This window comes from Pseudorca crassidens, chromosome 4 (genome assembly GCF_039906515.1).
Source record: "Pseudorca crassidens isolate mPseCra1 chromosome 4, mPseCra1.hap1, whole genome shotgun sequence".
Lineage (NCBI taxonomy): Eukaryota > Metazoa > Chordata > Mammalia > Artiodactyla > Delphinidae > Pseudorca > Pseudorca crassidens.
The window spans coordinates 135,034,332-135,052,254 of NC_090299.1; the positions used below are offsets into that span (position 1 = coordinate 135,034,332).

At 45.5% G+C, this 17,923-nt stretch overlaps 1 protein-coding gene across 2 annotated transcripts in view; it reads left to right on the forward strand.

Annotated features, from left to right (window-relative positions):
- The window catches only part of MANBA (mannosidase beta), a 149,736-nt gene that overhangs the window by 126,223 nt on the left and 5,590 nt on the right, over positions 1–17,923 (forward strand). Inside the window, exons 18-21 of one of the 2 annotated variants that reach the window (XR_010943172.1) lie at positions 13,261–13,382; positions 13,608–13,754; positions 13,848–14,027; positions 14,738–14,798. The gene's annotated coding sequence lies outside the window, so the exon portion shown is untranslated. Of the gene's footprint in view, positions 1–3,114; positions 3,216–7,803; positions 8,863–13,260; positions 13,383–13,607; positions 13,755–13,847; positions 14,028–14,737; positions 14,799–17,923 lie in introns of those variants that run through there. The other variant, XR_010943171.1, reaches the window with a different exon arrangement.

The window sequence follows — 17,923 nt, forward strand, 5'->3', positions numbered from 1 at the left end:
TGTTATTTTTTTCTAATATATTTTTTATTTTTCTAATTTTATTTTAGTTTTCATTCTTTGTTATTGTTATGCTCTTTTCTGTTAGTTGCTTTTATGGTGTTTTGGTGTTTTTGTTTTTGTTTTGTTTTGCACACTGTGTGGCTTGCAGGTCTTGGTTCCCAGTCCAGGGGTCGGGCCTGAGCTGCTGTGTTAGGAGCACTGAGTCTAAGCTGCTGGCTTAACAGAGAACTTCAGGTCCCAGGGAATATTAATCAGTGTGAGGTCTCCCGGAGGTCCTCATCTTGGCACCAAGACCTGGCTCCCCCCAGCTGCCTGCAAACTCCAGTGCTGGACGCCTCATGCTAAACAACAAGCAAGTCAGGAATACAGCCCTACTAATCAAAAAAAATGAGATGACAAAAAGAGTGCTACAGATGAAGGAGCAAGGTTAAAATCTGTAAGACCAAATAAACGAAGAGGAAATGGGCAACCTACCTGAAAAAGAATTCAGAGTAATGATAATAAAGGTGATCCAAAATATTGGAAATAGAATGGAGGCATGGATTGAGAAAATACAAGAAACATTTAACAAGGACCTAGAATAACTAAAGAACAAACCAACAGTGATGAACAACACAATAACTGAAATGAAAAATACACTAGAAGGAATCAATAACAGAATAACTGAGACAGAACAATGGTTAAGTGAGCTGGAAGATGGCATGGTGGAAGTAGCTGCCATGGAGCAGAATAAAGAAAAAAGAATGAAAAGAAGTGAAGACAGTCTCAGAGACCTTTGGGACAACATTAAATGCACCAACATTCAAATTTTAGGGGTCCCAGAAGAAGAAGAGAAAGAGGAAGGGTCTGAGAATATATTTGAAGAGATCATAGTTGAAAACTTCCCTAACGTGGGAAAGGAAATAGCCACCCAAGTCCAGGAGGCGCAGAGAGTTCCACACAGGATAAACCTAAGGAGAAACATGCCAAGACACATATTATTCAAAGTAACAAAAATTAAATTGAAAGAAAAAATATTAAAAGCAACAAGGGAAAAGCAAAAAATAACATACACAGGAATCCCCATAAGGTTATCACCTGATTATTCAGCAGAAACTCTGCAGGCCACAAGGGACTAGCAGGACATATTTAAAGTGATGAAAGGGAAAAACCTACAACCAAGGTTATTCTACCCAGCAAGGATCTCATTCAGATTTGACGGAGAAATCAAAAGCTTTATAGACGAACAAAAGCTAAGAGAATTCAGCACCACCAAACCAGTTCTGCAACAAATGCTAAAGGAACTTCTCTAGGTGGGAAACACAAGAGAAGAAAAAGACCTACAAAAACAAACCCAAAACAATAAAGAAAATGGTAATAAGAACATACATATGGATAATCACCTTAAGTGTAAATGGATTAAGTGCTCCAACCAAAAGACACAGACTGGCTGGATGGATACAAAAACAAGACCCATATATATACTGTCTACAAGAGACCCACTTCAGACCGAGAGGCATATACAGACTGAGAGTGAGGGCATGGAAAAAGGTGTTCCATGCAAATGGAAATCAAAAGAAAACTGGAGTAGCAATACTCATATCAGATAAAATAGACTTTAAAATAAAGTCTGTTACAAGCTGCAAAGAAGGACACTACATAACGATCAAGGGATCAAACCAAAAAGAAGATATAACAGTTGTAAATATTTATGCACCCAACATAGGAACACCTCAATATATAAGGCAAATGCTAACAGCCATAAAAGGGGAAATTGACAGTAACACAATAATAGTGGGGGACTTTAACACCCCACTTACACCAATGGACAGATCATCCAGACAGAAAATAAATAAGGAAACACAAGCTTTAAATGACACAATAGACCGGATAGCCTTAATTGATATTTATAGAACATTCCACCCGAAAGCAGCAGAATACACTTTCTTCTCAAGTGCACATGGAACATTCTCCAGGATAGATCACATCTTGGGTCACAAATCAAGCCTCAGTAAATTTAAGAAAATTGAAATTGTATCAAGCATGTTTTCCGACCACAACTCTATGAGATTAGAAATTAATTACAGGGGAAAAGACTGTAAAAAACACAAACACATGGAGGCTAAACAATACGCTACTAAATAACCAAGAGATCATTGAAGAAATCTAAGAGGAAATTGCTGTATTCTTATAGTTTTTGCATTTCTGAGAAATTCTTTCTCTCCCCTATTGTAAATGATAATCTTGCTGGGTAGAGTATCCTAGGTTGCAGGCTTTTCCCTTTCAGGACTTTGAATATATCATGCCACTCCCTTCTAGCCTGCAAATTTTCTGCAGGGAAATTGGCTACAGCCTTATGGGGCTTCCCTTGTAACTGACTCTGTTTTTCTCTTGCTGCCTTTAGAATCCTCTCTTCACCTTTAACTTTTGCCATTTGCATCATGGTATGTCTTGGTGTTGTCCATTTGGGTTCATCTTGTTTGGGACCCTCTGTGCTTCCTGTACCTGGATATCTGTTTCCTTCTTTAGGTTTGGGAAGTTTTCAGCCATAATTTATTCAAATACATTTTTTTTTTGACATTTGGGGAAAATTTTATTGCTCTTGATGGAACATAGCACCAGTTCAACGAATAAAAGATGGTTAGGATTCGTCACCTTTAATCAACAATACGCGTTTATACGAAAAGTGCTTAAAGCCATAGTTCTGGGAAAAGTTGAGGATGCTAAAATTTTTGTGTTATATATTTTAAATATGTTAACTACTTCATTAAACAGACGAGCAATGTATACCTATTTAAGTGATATCAGATTTGCTACTGTCAGTCTGATTATCAAATCCACAAATGCAAAATCAATTAAGGGGCAAAAACATTATTCAAACTTATAAAACAAGTTAGAACATTATAACGTAATTTTTATGCCAAAAATATTTGTTAATTATTGCTTAAATGTACAGTTGATTACACTCGTGAAATTTTCCAAATCATAAATGAGAAGATTTCTTCTGAATGCTAACATTTATCCCAAGGAAGAGAGGAATATTTAAGGGATGTGTAGACATTGCTTAACCACTGTGGAAAATAGCCCGGTTTCCCGCAAACAATCTTAATAACGAACATCACTGTGGTGACTCAGGAACTGGAAACAAGACTACAGGATCACACTCAAGCTCTGTGAAGTCAGCCAGAGGATTTCTTCATGATAACTGCAGCCGGCACTTTCTCAGTCCTTAGAAGGTAGGATTTTATGTAAACTTCTTGTTCTAAAAGAAAAGGTCTGGGCTTCCCTGGTGGCGCAGTGGTTGAGAGTCCGCCTGCCGATGCAAGGGATGCGGGTTCGTGCCCTGGTTCGGGAAGATCCCACATGCCGCGGAGCGGCTGGGCCCGTGAGCCATGGCTGCTGAGCCTGCGCATCCGGAGCCTGTGCTCCGCAACGGGAGAGGCCACAAGTGAGAGGCCCGCTTACCGCAAAAAAAAAAAAAAAAAAAGAAAAGAAAAGGTCTGAATGGATAAATCGCTACGTAGAAGTACAAAGTTTTTTAATGCAGTCTTCTGTAAGAAGTAATTAAAATGTAAAAGCCAGACAATCTAACATCGAACGTGATTTCCTTCGAGATACACTTTATCCATCAGTCTCTTTCTCTGTCCTCCGACCATCTGAACCGTCAGTCACTGCACTGCTAATCCTCATAGTGAAACGGGTGCTATCTTATTTAAACTAGCTCGACTTTCTGTAACAACAGTCTCAGGAGTGGCGTTTTTAAACATAATTTTACCCAGCATGTGCATCCGTCATATTTGAGGGCAGGCACAAGACTTCTCATAAAGTTGGTGAAGCTGTGGAATACCACCTGGGGCTGGAAACATGACCTGTATCCTCGAGGGGAGAGAAAAACCAAACACTTATAAATGAAGGGGATTTGGGATACTTAGGGTTGACATAGAAAAGAAAACAGAATTTTATATTTTCATCATTTTTGTGAAGATAATGTCTCCATGATCACATTATCAACGTCATTCTTTATATATGTGTGTGTGTACATATACATATGTACATATACATATATACATATATAATTATTATTGTTTGGGGTGATGCAGGAAGCTACAAATGAGAAAAGGACGCTGCGGTTTTAATAAGGGGAACAAAAAGTTCTGTTCACCAATATAGATTCACATTACAGTACACCAGTATCGATAGCATTTTCTTGTCTATTTTTGGTACTGAAGATGGTACCTCTCTACATAACCTTGTAAGGCTTCAGTAACTAAAGCATAAAACAAACAAACAAAATACATTTTTGATGCCCTTCTCTCTCTCCTCCTTCTGCAACCCCTATTGTGCATAGGTTGGCACACTTCATATTATCCCGTAGATCTCGTATGTAACTTTCATTTTTTTAAAAAATTGTCTGTCTGCTGCTGCTGTTACGATTGTGTGATTTCCATTATTCCATCTTCCAGATGACTTATTTGTTCTTCTGTGTCATTTAGTCTGCTATTCATTGCTTGTAGATTGGTTTATATCTCAGCAGTTGAATCATCTATTTTTTCTTTAATTTTTTTCTTTTTAACATCTTTATTGGAGTATAATTGCTTTACAATGGTATGTTAGTTTCTGCTTTATAACAAAGTGAATCAGTTATACGTATGTTCCCATATCTCTTCCCGAATCATCTATTTTTGACTGGTTCATCTTTATAGTTTCTAATTCTTCGTTACAGTGATCTGCATTTCTATCGGTAATCTTCCTGAATCCCTTTAGCATTTTTTTAAAGCTCCTTTTTGAACTCAGGATCTAGTGGACTGGTGAAGTCTGTTTCATTATTTGTTCTTTCAGGGGATTTCTCTTGTTCTTTTAATTGGGAGTAGCTCCTCTGCCTTTTCATTTTACTTAACTGTTTCTCCTAAATTCACAGAGACAGAGAAAGTTATCTACTGTGGCCTTAAAGGGGTGTTTTTTTCTTTTAATTTTACTTATTTATTAGCTTTTGGCTGCGTTGGGTCTTCATTGCTGTGTACAGGCTTTCTCTAGTTGCGGCGAGCGGGGGTTACTCTCCGTTGCGGTGCGCAGGCTTCTCATTGCAGTGGCTTCTCTTGTTGTGGAGCACGGGCTCTAGGTGTGCGGGCTTCTGTAGTTGTGGCACATGGGCTCGGTAGTTGTGGCTTGTGGGCTCTAGAGCACAGGCTCAGTAGCTGTGGCGCACGGGCTTAGTTGCTCCGTGGCATGTGGGATCTTCCCGGACCAGGGCTTGAACCTGTGTCCCCTGCGTTGGCAGGCGGATTCTTAACTATTGGGCCACCAGAGGAAGTCTCTAAAGGGGTGTTTTTATGTGGGAGTGTCCTGTGTATTCTCTGTGTTCAGTGTTTTTGGTGCAAGGACTGGTTTTGGTGTGGATGCCAGCCACTCCTTTCCTAAGAGTGTGCTGGCTGTTTTCCCCTAGACTAAGGGGGAGTGGTTGGTGTTGTAATGTCTAGAGCCTGTGCTGGATGTGAGGTGGGGCTTCCTCTTTCCCCTGTGGCTGTCACCACCCTGTCAGTGGCAGGGTCTGCTGCCCAGTTGTTGGCGTAGAAGCCCTGAGGGTTGGGTTTGATCAGGTTCCCTTGCCCTTGAGTGTGTGCCCTGCCCCAAAGGTGAAGCTTGTGCCACCTGTGTAGGCATCCACGGTTCCGCTTAGAAGCAACCCAGGGCCACGTCTCTTTCTCTGTTGTGTTTGTCCCAGATCTAGTGCTAGGCTGTGGTGTGGAGTGGGCTGGGACTTGGGGTCGGGGCGTTGTGCCTGCAGGACCTGAGGTGGCTTATCCCTGGATCTGTGTGCCCCAGGTCTGGTGCTAAGCCATGGTGTGAAGCGGGGGGAGCCAGGGCGCTCTCTCTGGGAAACAGCCGCTGCCTGCGCCTGCACGTTTCCTGGGCCTGTCTGCCCAAGATTCAGAGCTCAGATGCTGCGCGTTCTTGTGGTGCCGCCCGGTGCGCGTGCTGACGATGTCTGCCACGGCTGAACCGCCAGCCCAGAGCAAGTGCTGACAGTGGTCTCGGTGGCTCTACCTAGGTCACTCCCCAGGCGCCCCAGTCTGTCTCTGTGTAGCTAGACTGAATCTTTGCCCAGATCTCACAGCAGGCCTGAGAGTGGACAGGAGTGGGCAGGACCCTTCATTGGGAAGTGTGCTGAGGCGGCAGCTGCCAGGTCAAGGCTTTTTCTGCCCTGTTAGCATGCCTGCAGGCGTTCACACTCCTCGCGAGTAAAGTCTAGGCTTCTCCAGCCCTTCTGTCTGTCCCAGCAGATTTCCTGATAGGCAAGGGGTCTTGTCTCCTCCTTGCAGGACCCCAGGACTGGGATGCCCAGATTGTGAGTCAACCGGTTCACTCCTCTGGGCGAGGGTCCACCCATGCGAACCTTGTTTCCTTACAGATCTCTCCCAGGAGTACAGGTCCCGGCCTGATGCTTTTTTCCCGCCCGACCCAGTTACATGGAGATCTTTCTAGCAGCTTTGGGTGTATAGGATTTCTTCTGCCAGTTCCCAGTTAGTGTTCTGTGAGAATTGTTCCACAAGTGGGTGTATTTTTGCTCTGTCTGTGCGGGGATTGGGGGGTGGGGAAGCTCTATGTCCTCCATCTTAATTCCCCTCCTCAAGGCAAATGTCTTTTAAGAATTTTTTTTTTTTTTTTGCGGTACGCGGGCCTCTCACTGTTGTGGTCTCTCCCGCTGCGGAGCACAGGCTCCAGACGCGCAGGCTCAGCGGCCATGGCTCACGGGCCCAGCTGCTCCGCGGCATGTGGGATCTTCCCGGACCGGGGCATGAACCCGTATCCCCTGCATCGGCAGGCGGACTCTCAACCACTACGCCACCAGGGAAGCCCTAAGAATTTTTTTTAAAGTGTGTATGTAGAGGGGAGATGTCAGAAACTTCTGAATTTATAAAGGAAGAATAAATTAATGAATGGACATAAATATATGCTGACAACAATTTATAAAAGGAGAGAAATGTGTTGTATATACATTATTTCTGTAAGAGCATAGTTACATCCAAAACGTTCTTTCACAGTTTGTATGTGGCACTGAGGTTAATAATTTCTGCCATTTTAGTGGATTTATTTTGCCGCGTTTGCTGGCATAGAATTGGATGTAGTCACTCTTGGCTTTGGATTTCTGAGAAGACTTTTCTGTTAGTGGTTATGCAAACATTAATAGAATGGGAAGACCAGTATCCGGTCCTTCTGCTGTGTGGCTGCAAAGCACATTCCAGAGTGAGATGGAAGGAGGTCAGCTCGCAGGATTACATCTTCCCAGTTTAGAATCAAGAAAACAGCAAAAATGGTAATATTCTCAATCACATTCACTAAAACTCTTCTCATTTTTCCTCTTACTTGACTTCGGAAAATAAACAGGAAGATTTTGTTCGCTATTGGAATGAAAGTGAACTGGAGTACAGGAGAGAGAGATATATTTCCCAAGCATTCCTAAAGTGACACAGAGTTGAGACAGAAGAATATTCTCTGGGGGAGCAACGTAGGATAAGGCCATCTTGTTCAACACTTCAGGAAAGTTTTTTTGAAAGTTTATGATAAAAAAATAAATGAAAGAAATGTCAGTTGAGAAAGGAGTCTTAAAAGGCTGTCACTGTAATTAATACACGAGGAAGGAAAAGCACAAGACCAGCTGGTCAGCTAGGCTGGGCTCTGAGCTTGTGATCAGTAAGCTGAAGGGGACTAACCTGCCATGACATCTCTGCCCTCAAATAGGGGCCAAACAGTGAACAGGCTTTGCAGAAATACGGGCATCACATCACTGTGTCATGTTTTATAACTGTCTCTCATTTTCTTTAGACAGAGGTTACTGAATCCTGCCATGAAAAGAAAGTATGCAACAGTGATGCAGCTGAACTCCTTAGGTCAGGTCTCAGCCTTTGCACGGGATTTATTGAGCACCAGCTTGTGCCGTGTTGTGCTGTGTATGCAGTGAGTGAGTACAAAGGATGACAGCAACACCAGAATGGCCTAGAAATCTGGGGAAATGGGGTGTTGGGATCATGGAAATTTCTGGTTGAGAACTGGTACTCATTCCTGTCTCATAATGTATGTGGGAACAACCCTTTGTTCTTATTCTGTAATGTTACTTATTACAGCTTTTGTAAAATTTACTGGATCCTGGGAGACAATTCACATGTTCCCTGTAGTTGGAACAGACATCATTGGCAGGCCATCCTACAGCTATTTCCTCCTGTTCTCTGCTAATAGAAGTGGCTATGCGTCCAGCCCCAGGGACTGAATCATAGTTGGTTATACTAATCCTATTCTCCTTTGCCAGTGATTGGTCTAGGGTTAGGCATGTGACTGAATTCTGACAAATGAAACATGAGGTGATACTTAATGTGGGGTTCTGAGGGAAGGTTTTCCTGCCTAATAAGAGAGAGACTTGAGGAGGAACCCTATGCTGTTGCCAAAGTTAAGAGGCTGTTGTGTGAGGCCTGATACTTGAAGCTGCTGCAGCCTTTTTGTGACCTTGAGGAAACAGTGTTGAATAGGAGGATGTCAGAGATGTTGAACTACTGAACTAGCCTTGTAATCATCTCACTCTGGTCTTATAAAAAATAAGGCCTATTTGTTTAATCCAGTTGTAGTCAGGTATTCTGAGTTTATAACCAAAAGCATCCTACAACAGTTAAAGGTATGGGCTTTGAAATCACACATACATAGGTTTGAGTTCCAGATCTACCATTAGTAGGCTGTTTGACATTGCATATAAGTTACTGGGTCTTCCTGTACACGTGGGATAATAATAATCATACCTCATATGTTAACTGTGAGGACTAAATGGGTTGATGCATAGATATTGATAGCATACAATACGTATTCAGTAAATGTTAGCATACAATACGTATTCAGTAAATGTTATGATCATAATCATTACCTCTGTGTTAAGTCATCAAGGAAAGCCTAGGGAGGTGGGCAGAACGGCACTTGCTCAGGGCATTGGATGAGGGTGGGAAACAGCATCATCCAGGGGAGCCCATAGGAGTGAGGGGGCAGCAGTGGCTCCTGGAAGGGGAGAGGTAAGGACCTTGATTCTGTCTCAGAGCTGTCAGCTCATCACTCTGCCTGGTCATTTTTTTTTTAATGTATCTAATTTATTTTATTTTTGGCTGCATTGGGTCTTCATTGCTGCATGCGGGCTTTCTCTAGTTGTGGCGAGCAGGGGCTACTCTTCAATACTGAGCACATGCTTCTCATTGTGGTGGCTTCTCATGTTGTGGAGCATGGGCTCTAGGCATGTGGGCTTCAGTAGTTGTGGCACGCGGGCTCAGTAGTTGTGGCTTGCAGACTCTAGAGCACAGGCTCAGTAGTTGTGGTGCACGGGCTTAGTTGCTCTGCGGCATGTGGGATCTTCCCGGACCAGGGATTGAACGTGCGTCCCCTGCACTGGCAGGCGGATTCTTAACCACTGCGCCACCAGGGAAGTCCCCTGCCTGGTCATTTTGAAAGTACGATTGCAGAAAGTGTGGTTCAGGTCATACACAAGTCATATTTGGCCAGCAGATGATTTTGTAGGCCCACGCAGTGTTTTTAAAAGTTGTATTACTTATTAACGTTTTTAAAAGGCAAGATTCCATGTAAAATCTAGATCTATCTCCGATCTTCTTACAATGATTTTTTTTTTTTTTTTTTTTGCGGTACGCGGGCCTCTCACTGCCGTGGCCTCTCCCGTTGTGGAGCACAGGCTCTGGATGCGCAGGCTCAGCAGCCATGGCTCACGGGCCCAGCCGCTCTGCAGCATGTGGGATCCTCCCGGACCGGGGCACGAACCCGTGTCCCCTGCATCGGCAGGCGGACTCAACCACTGTGCCACCAGGGAAGCCTCCACAATGATATTTTTAAAAGAAAGCCTCTATTTGTTTAATACACTCATAGTCAGGTGTTCTGATTTTGTAATCAGAAGTATTCTTGTGGATAAAGGCAGGGCTTGCAGGTGAGACATAGCCAGACCTTGGAGAGGGCAGTACAGGCTCTTGCTCTGATATTAAACCTCCAGTATGCAAGTCTGGCTCTAACACGTACTGAACTTGGACACATCACTTAACTTCTAAGCCTCAGTTTCCTCATCTTTAAGATGAGGTTAATAGGAATTACCGTCTCATAGAATTGTGAGGATTACGTAAAATAAAGGCTGTACAATGCCCAGGACGGGTAAGTGAGTTGTAAATGCTGGCTTATGATGGTAATTCCTCACAGAATGCAGTTGGCTGTGGCTGGGACGATCAGGCCTAGGGGTCTTACATTTTCCTTGCCAAAAGAAACAGAATGATTTCAGTTTTCTCTACCAAAGGAAAAGAATCGTCAGTCTTCTGTGACCTGAGTTGGAGGAGAAATTTTCAGGCGGTAAGCCGAAGAATTTCTAAATTTCTTGCTTTTGGTGAGCCTCCTTCCAATTTTACTGACGCAAAAATTTGAGTAACAAGAGGCATGCCAGCTGTTCGGTGATGGTGCAGAGTTCTGCTTCTTCCAGCAGAGGCCTCTTGTGCACAGGAAGTGAGGCTGGTGGTGGCTGGAGGGGACCCTGGGCCAGGGCACTGGTTTCCCAGAAGCTCCCCCAGAGTAAAGCAGGGAGGGGAGTCTAAGGAAGAGCTTGTGGGGACCGCCCCCCACCCTCCACCCCCGTCCCCTGTCCGGGCTTCAGAGAGCTGGATGCCAGTGTCCTGGAATTCTGGAGTCTTTCTTGAAAGAAAGAGACGGGGAGAGAGAAGGAGAGAAAGAAAGAGGGATGGATAGAGGGAGAAAGCGGGGAGGAGGGAGAGAGGGAGGAAGGAAGGCAGCAGCTTTGTTTAAGCTCCAGGGCTCAGAGGCAGGGCACCCGTGAGCCTGATGATCCCAAGGGTCAGACCTGCAGAGAGACTCTTTCTGCTGTCTGCCTTCCAGTTTATTTCGTTTCCCTTCATTGTTGCTACCTGGGCAAAAGGGCATCTAAATGATTTTTAATCCCAATTTAACTGCTACGGAGCTATGAAAACTTGGCACAAAGCCTCCAGCATAGCTGATTGATGGGGGAGAAGTCAGATGATCTCTTAAAAGCCACGGTGACGAGCGAGAAGGACTGAAACCGTGAGTTACTGAAACCGTGAGTTACGGCATGGTTTGCAGAAAGGCCCAAACTTCTGGTGATGGAGGGAGCGATGGAGGGTCTTTCCTGGTCCAGCATGGCCTCTTCTGTATAAGGCGGTGGCCCTGTGGGTGACTCGCTGGCCACACATTCTTTCTTGAAGCTTTAAACCTGGAGTCTCTTTGCCTTCCAGAACGAAAACGAACGGTCTCTGGTGCATTTGCTGTGTGCATATGTTGATCATCATTCAAGACGTGCTTTTGGTGAGGGAGGAAAGCAGTCGGGGCCAGATGGTGACTCTGACCTTCCCAGATCAACACTGGGAAGGAGACGACGGCTAAGGGCTGCTTTGGCATCAGGCTGACTTGCCCAGTCGTCCATGAGCACATAAATACTTCCTGAGCATGTATGGCCCCGTCTGTGGGAGAGGTAAAGTCACCCCTGGTGCTGGGGCCCAGGCGGCGATGGAAGGGGTGCAGGGGGTGGTACTTAGGAAGGAGACGGGAATGTTTCTTTGGGGCGGCCCTGCTCCGGTGGTGGTACCCGCCTGTGGAGCTGCGGGGGGTCTTCACAGGGATGTGACTGCTGATCCTTTGGGCTCTCTGGGCCAGGCTATGAGACAGGATTCCGCATGAACACGGTGCCCCTTGGGGAGCATTTCGGATGCCCTGGCTTGAATTTTGGTGGGATGGAAGGGACACAAGGAAATGGGCAGAACCAGGCAGGGTGTTGAGATGAAGCTTCTGAGGGCTCCAGAGCCAAAGAAGGAGAGTGAGGCTGAAGGAGGCTGGGTAGGGAGAGAAAACCAGCATGGCTCTCGCGGCCCCTCTGGGGTTCATTTGCAGAGACTAGCGTGAGTGCCTCACGTACTGAAGCCGCCGAGTCCTTTGTTGATGGGATGCCCGTTTCCCACTGGTGTACCAGCCTTCAGTGCCGGCACCTGGGCAGCTTCGCCTACCCCTCTTGGGCACGTCTACGCCACCTTGCCTTTCAGAGCAGCCGTGCGGTCCGTGATTGCCTGTGGAGAGAGGCCCAGGAGCACAGTGTGAGCACTGATGGCTGAGTCCAGCCCCTTACACTAGACTGGGGACCTCCAGGCACCTCAGCATCTTTTTGTTTCTGTGGAAAATGGCAGGAATTACTCCCCCTGCCTGCTTTTTACCTCTCAGATTGTTATGAGAATAAATATTTGAAAATATCTTGTAAAAGACAGAATTCGTGTTTACAAGTTTTGTTTTTATATTTTTTCAAAATTACGAAAGGAAGTTTATTTCAAAAGCAAAAGAGAACATTTACGTTTGAACAAAGTGACAAACTGGTTGTCCTGCAAAAGAAAAAAAATCATGGCATGAAGTTTCTCATTTAAAATTTTTTTTTTTTTTTTTTTTGCGGTACGTGGGCCTCTCACTGCTGTGGCCTCTCCCGTTGCGGAGCACAGGCTCTGGACGAGCAGGCTCAGCGGCCATGGCTCATGGGCCCAGCCGCTCCGCGGCATGTGGGATCCTCCCGGACCGGGGCACGAACCCGTGTCCCCTGCATTGGCAGGCTCAACCACTACGCCACCAGGGAAGCCCTTCATTTAAAATTTTTGAAGCAAAAATAACTTCAGTTGTGCATTCTTGCCTTAGGAAAGGGAAGGAAAACTGTAAAACAGGTTTGGAGAGAAAAAAATCTCTCTCTGGCCAGAGAATAGACCTAGCAACATGGTTATCTGGTATCCGGCATCAACTCGTCACCCTCCCTGAGCTGATGCCATCGTATTCAAGGTTTCATCTCACCATCTTCAGCACCAACTCTGCTTCCTGAGTCCCAAGAAGGAAGCCTGGGAGATGGGATTGCTAGAATTCAGTTTCATCTGCTAGTCTTCTGCCAGTTCTCTGCAGACTGCAAGAAAGATGAACTTGCTTGTCCCTCTCCTTTGGGTGGGATCCCAAGCACCACGGCCCCTTGAAGACCTTCAGCTTTAGCATCCACATGCCCAAGGGCTCTTGCACGGCACTTAAGGGACTACAGACCATGGAGGCTGGAGAGCGGGAGTCCTCCTGAGTCAGAGCAGGGATAACAAGACGTTGCTGCGGTAGCTGTCCCTCCCCTCATCCTACCTGATCTAATACCCTTGGTCATCTCTGAGGATTTCCGTAAGAGAACCTGTGACAGTCCTTCCAATGCTTCTTTCCTTCTTAATCCAGGGAAATGACTTTGCCCTTGGTCACGGCCATTTACCATGATTGCAGGTGACTTTCAGAGGGAGTGGATGTTTGCACACAAGTTGGAACTCGAAGGAACTTCAGGTTCAATCTCCATCCTTTAGGTAAGGAATTTTGATTTGTGCCAGAAACTGGGACCTGTTTGCCAAAAGCAACCCCCCTCCTGATACTGGGAACCTGATACTGGGAACAAAATCACATCACCCACGTAGGTAGCCTCCCAGCTCTTGGTGTGGCCATGGGACTAAAGTTTTTTTCCAGTGCAGTGTGAGGGAGGAAGGAGCCCATTCTAAACCCCCACACGTACTTCTCCGTGCTCTCCCTTCCAGCTGACCGGACCATCACCCCCAGCAAGGCCTTAGGAGCCAAGGGTTGGCGGGAGAATCACTGTCAGCCTGGATCCCTTCATGACTATGTGGAAGAGAGACGCCCTACTCACCCCTGTCCCCTACTGCAAGTGTGGTTTATTGAAACACGTGAGTGGAGACAGGAGATCCTGTGGTTTAAATGCTTTATGTGTGCCTCAGTCTCCTCATCTGTAAAATTGCAACAAAGTTCTTACTTCACAGAGTTTTTGCACAAGTTATATGGGATAATGAGTCACCACTCACTGTAGAGCCTGGCAGGTGACAGATGCTCGAGAAATCTAGACCGAATACACATCTTCGTTCCTTGAGGGTTGTTGTGATATCTTAATGAAATAATCATTTTGGAGAGAGGTATCAACATGGAAAAGCTAATTGCTGGAGGTGAGAAAATGCTGTCTCAGCCCCTTCCTCCCTCTTATTCTAAGAAACTAACAATTTGTGGACCTAGTCACTTGTCCAGGGTAATGGAAGCAGGCTATTACAGACACAGGGGAATCTATAATAACGGAGAATGCTATCCATTTAATTTCACGCCCCTCCTCAGCACTTCCCTCAACCCCAAACCCAAGCGACGAACCTAGAAAACCCATGGACAGGAACTTGCAGTCTGTGGGATTGGTGGTGAAACAAAGCAGCAGCTATACTGAGGATTATAGGGAGGAGATGTTTTCACGTCGTAGGTGTTTAAAAAAAGATGGCAATTTGGATGATTTATTTAGATGATCTTTAAGATACTGTCTAGCCCTAAGTTCTGTGATCCTTAAGAAAATAAAAGAATTTTAGTTCCATCTTCTCTGGACTTCTGTGCAGAAGTCCATTACCTGCGGAAGCACAATCAGAAAGAAAATTCCCCCCAAAACACAAAATAAGGAGGAGAAAGAGATGCAACTAGAGACCTCCAGTCTATGAATAATTTATAGTTAAGCATCTTAGCCTGTTATTACAGGGAAAATCAAGTCATGTGAACATTTAAGCAACATATCTTTTTAGTGATACTCTGGGTTCACTTTGCATTTTGCCTGGGGTACATTATGACTCCATCATCCTTATACAGATTTGTATGGATTTTTTTCTTTCTCTCTTACATACAGGACTTCAGGTATGGCTAAAGAATAACCTGTGGAATCAGACACACCTGGATTTGAATCTGGGGTGAGTTAGTTAATATTCAGATTATCTGTTTCCTCATTGTAAAATTGGGGTTAAATATGTACCCCATGGGGATGTCATGAGAATTATCACTAGAATTCATTAAAGCAAAGGGGCTGGCAAATAACAAATGCTCAAATCTGCCTGACTCCTTCCCCTCTTTTCTCCTGCTAAGATGCAGAGGGTCCGGTTTGTGGGTTTGTGGGGCTGCCCTCCGAGATGGTGCTGGGAATATCCTCGCCACATCCAACTACTGCAGGGGACTCCGGTGGTTAAATGAGTAGCAGGCTGGCTTCCTACAGCCAAAAAAGAAAGACTGCTGATCCTGAAGAAGTCTAGGTTATGCTTGCAGGGTAGAGAAAGCTCAAAAGATGACGAAGGTTCTAAGGGAGCTATTTTTATTTTATTTATTTATTTATTTTTATTTTTGGCTGCATTGGGTCTTTGTTGCTGCGCGTGGGCTTTCTCTGGTTGTGGCGAGTGGGGGCTACTCTTCATTGAGGTGCGCAGGCTTCTCATTGCAGTGCCTTCTCTTGTTGCAGAGCACGGGCTCTAGGTGCGCAGGCTTCAGTAGTTGTGGCATGTGGGCTCAGTAGTTGTGACACGCGGGCTCAGTAGTTGTGGCTTACGGGCTCTAGAGCACAGGCTCAGTAGTTGTGGCGCACGTGCTTAGTTGCTCCGCGGCATGTGGGATCTTCCCGGGCCAGGGCTTGAACCCGTGTCCCCTGCATTGGCGGGTGGATTCTTAACCACTGCACCACCTGGGAAGTCCAGGAAGCTATTTTTAAATGGCTTCCTGCCGAGAGACAGCTTCCTGGGAAGGTTTATTTCAGGCCCATTGTAGCTTTCCACCTGCCTCCTGCATTCCTTCTGGTATTTTTCCCCATCTGCTGGTCCAAAATGAAAAACACTCCTTCCTCAGAGGCACAGACAGCGTTGGTAGCCTTTTTGTCTGAGCACCATGCAGAGGCTCAGGCCAGCGCTGCAATCTGGGAGGAGAGAGAGGAAGTTTCTGGAACAGAAGCAGGGCTTCTTATTAAAGTAGGGGAATGTTATTTTTAGTCTGGGCATGAGTTGCTTCGTTGTTCCTGCTGCCATCAGCGTCTCTTTAAAGTGACCTCCTGGTGTGGGAATTGTTGGGCTAGAGACCTGGAGATGGTAACAAGCCAGCCCACACCTAAGACTGAAAACATCAGCCATTGTTTCATTTACTCCTGAATCTGCCACTGCGGCAGGCCTCCGCGTGTCAGCTGAGGCAGCGTGAAGGCTAGTCAGGTGTGACTCTGGCTGGAATCCTCTCAAAGCTTCACTCCCTCACACATCTGCCGGTTGACGCCGGCGTTGGCTGTGACCTTGGTGAAGGCTGTTGGTTGAACACCTACACGTGGCTTCTCCACGTGGCCACTGGCTCCCTCAGAGCATGCCTGGTGACTGGGTTCCAGGAGGGAGAGACTCGACCCAGGGGGACTGAAGTTGTATTGCATTTTCTTACCTAACCTTGGAAATCCCTTAGCATCACTTCTCCCCTTGTCACACACCCGGCTAGATGTACAGGGAAGGAACGTAGGCCCCTCCCCTCAGGAGGAGGAGTGTCCGCACGATACCGTAAGACTGGAGGCCTCGTCGTGGCCGCCTGGAAAATAGCTGTTTCTCACAGAGGAATGAAACTGGCGGAGGAATGGAGGCGTGGGTTTGCTGTTGGAGAATCATGGAGACTCAAGCTACTGTTTTTACTTTAAACGTAGAACTTTCGAAAACTGGAATACAGGCATTCCTCGTTTGATTGCGTTTTTCTTTATTGCGCTTTGCAGATATTGCAGGGGGTTTTTGTTTTGATTTTTTTATCAATTGAAGGTTTGTGGTAACCCTGTGTTAACCAGCGCCATTTTTTACAACAGTATTTGCTCACTTCGTGTCTCTGTGTCACAATTTGGTAATTCTTGAAATATTTCGAATTTTTCATTATTATTGTATTTGTTATGGTGATCTGTGATCTCTGATGTTACTATTGTAATTGTCTTGAGGTGTCACAAACCATGCCCATAGAAGACGGTGAGCCTAACCGATAAATGATGTGTGTGTTCTGACCGCTCCACCGAATGGCCGTTCCCTGTCTCTCTCCTTCTCCTCGGGCCTCTCTATTCCCTGAGACACGACAATATTGAAAGCAGGCCAGTTAATAACCCTACAAAGTCCTCTAAGTGTTCAAGTGAAAGGAAAAAGTTGCACGTCTCTCCCTTTAAATCAAAAGCTAGAAACGAACAAGCTCAGGAAGGTATGTCGAAAGGCAAGAAAGGCTGAAAACGAGGCCTCTCGCAGCAGTTAGCCAAGCCAATTCCCTTCCGTTCTTGAAGGGAATGAAACGTGCTCCTCCAGTGAACACACCAAAGGTAAGAAAGCAAAAGAGCCTTATTGCTGATAGAAGATCAAACCAGCTACAACATTCCCTTAAGCCAAAGCCTGTTCCAGAGCAAGGCCCTCCGTTTGTTCAGTTCTGTAAAGATTGAGGAAGGTGAGGAAGCTGCAGAAGAAATGTCTGAAGCTGGCAGAGGTTGGCTCAAGAGGTTGAAGAAAGGCAGGCGTCTCCATAACATCAGAGAGCAAGGTGAAGCAGCAGGTGCTGATGTAGAAGCCGCAGCAGGTTATCCAGAAGATCGAAGATAACTGAACGAGGTGGCCACACCACACACCAAACTTTCAATGCTGATGAAACAGCCTCCTATTGGAAGAAGATGCCATCCAGGACTTTCATAGCTAGAGAGCAGAAGTCAATGCCTGGCTTCAGAGGACAGGCTGATTCTGTTGTTAGGGGCTAATGTACCGGGTGGCTTTAAGTTGAAACCAGTGCTCACTTAACAATTCCAAAAACCCTAGAGCCCTTAAGAAGTACACTAAATCTACTCTGCCTGTGCTCCATAAATGGAAGAACAAAGCCTGGATGACAGCACATCTGTTTACAACATGGTTTGCTGACTATTTTAAGCCCACTGTTGAGACCTACTGCTCAGAAAAAGAGATTTCTTTCAAAATAGGACTGCTCATTGACAACGCACCTGGTTACCTGAGAGCTCTGATGGAGATGCACAACAAGATTAATGACGTTTTCATGCCTCCTAACACAACATCCA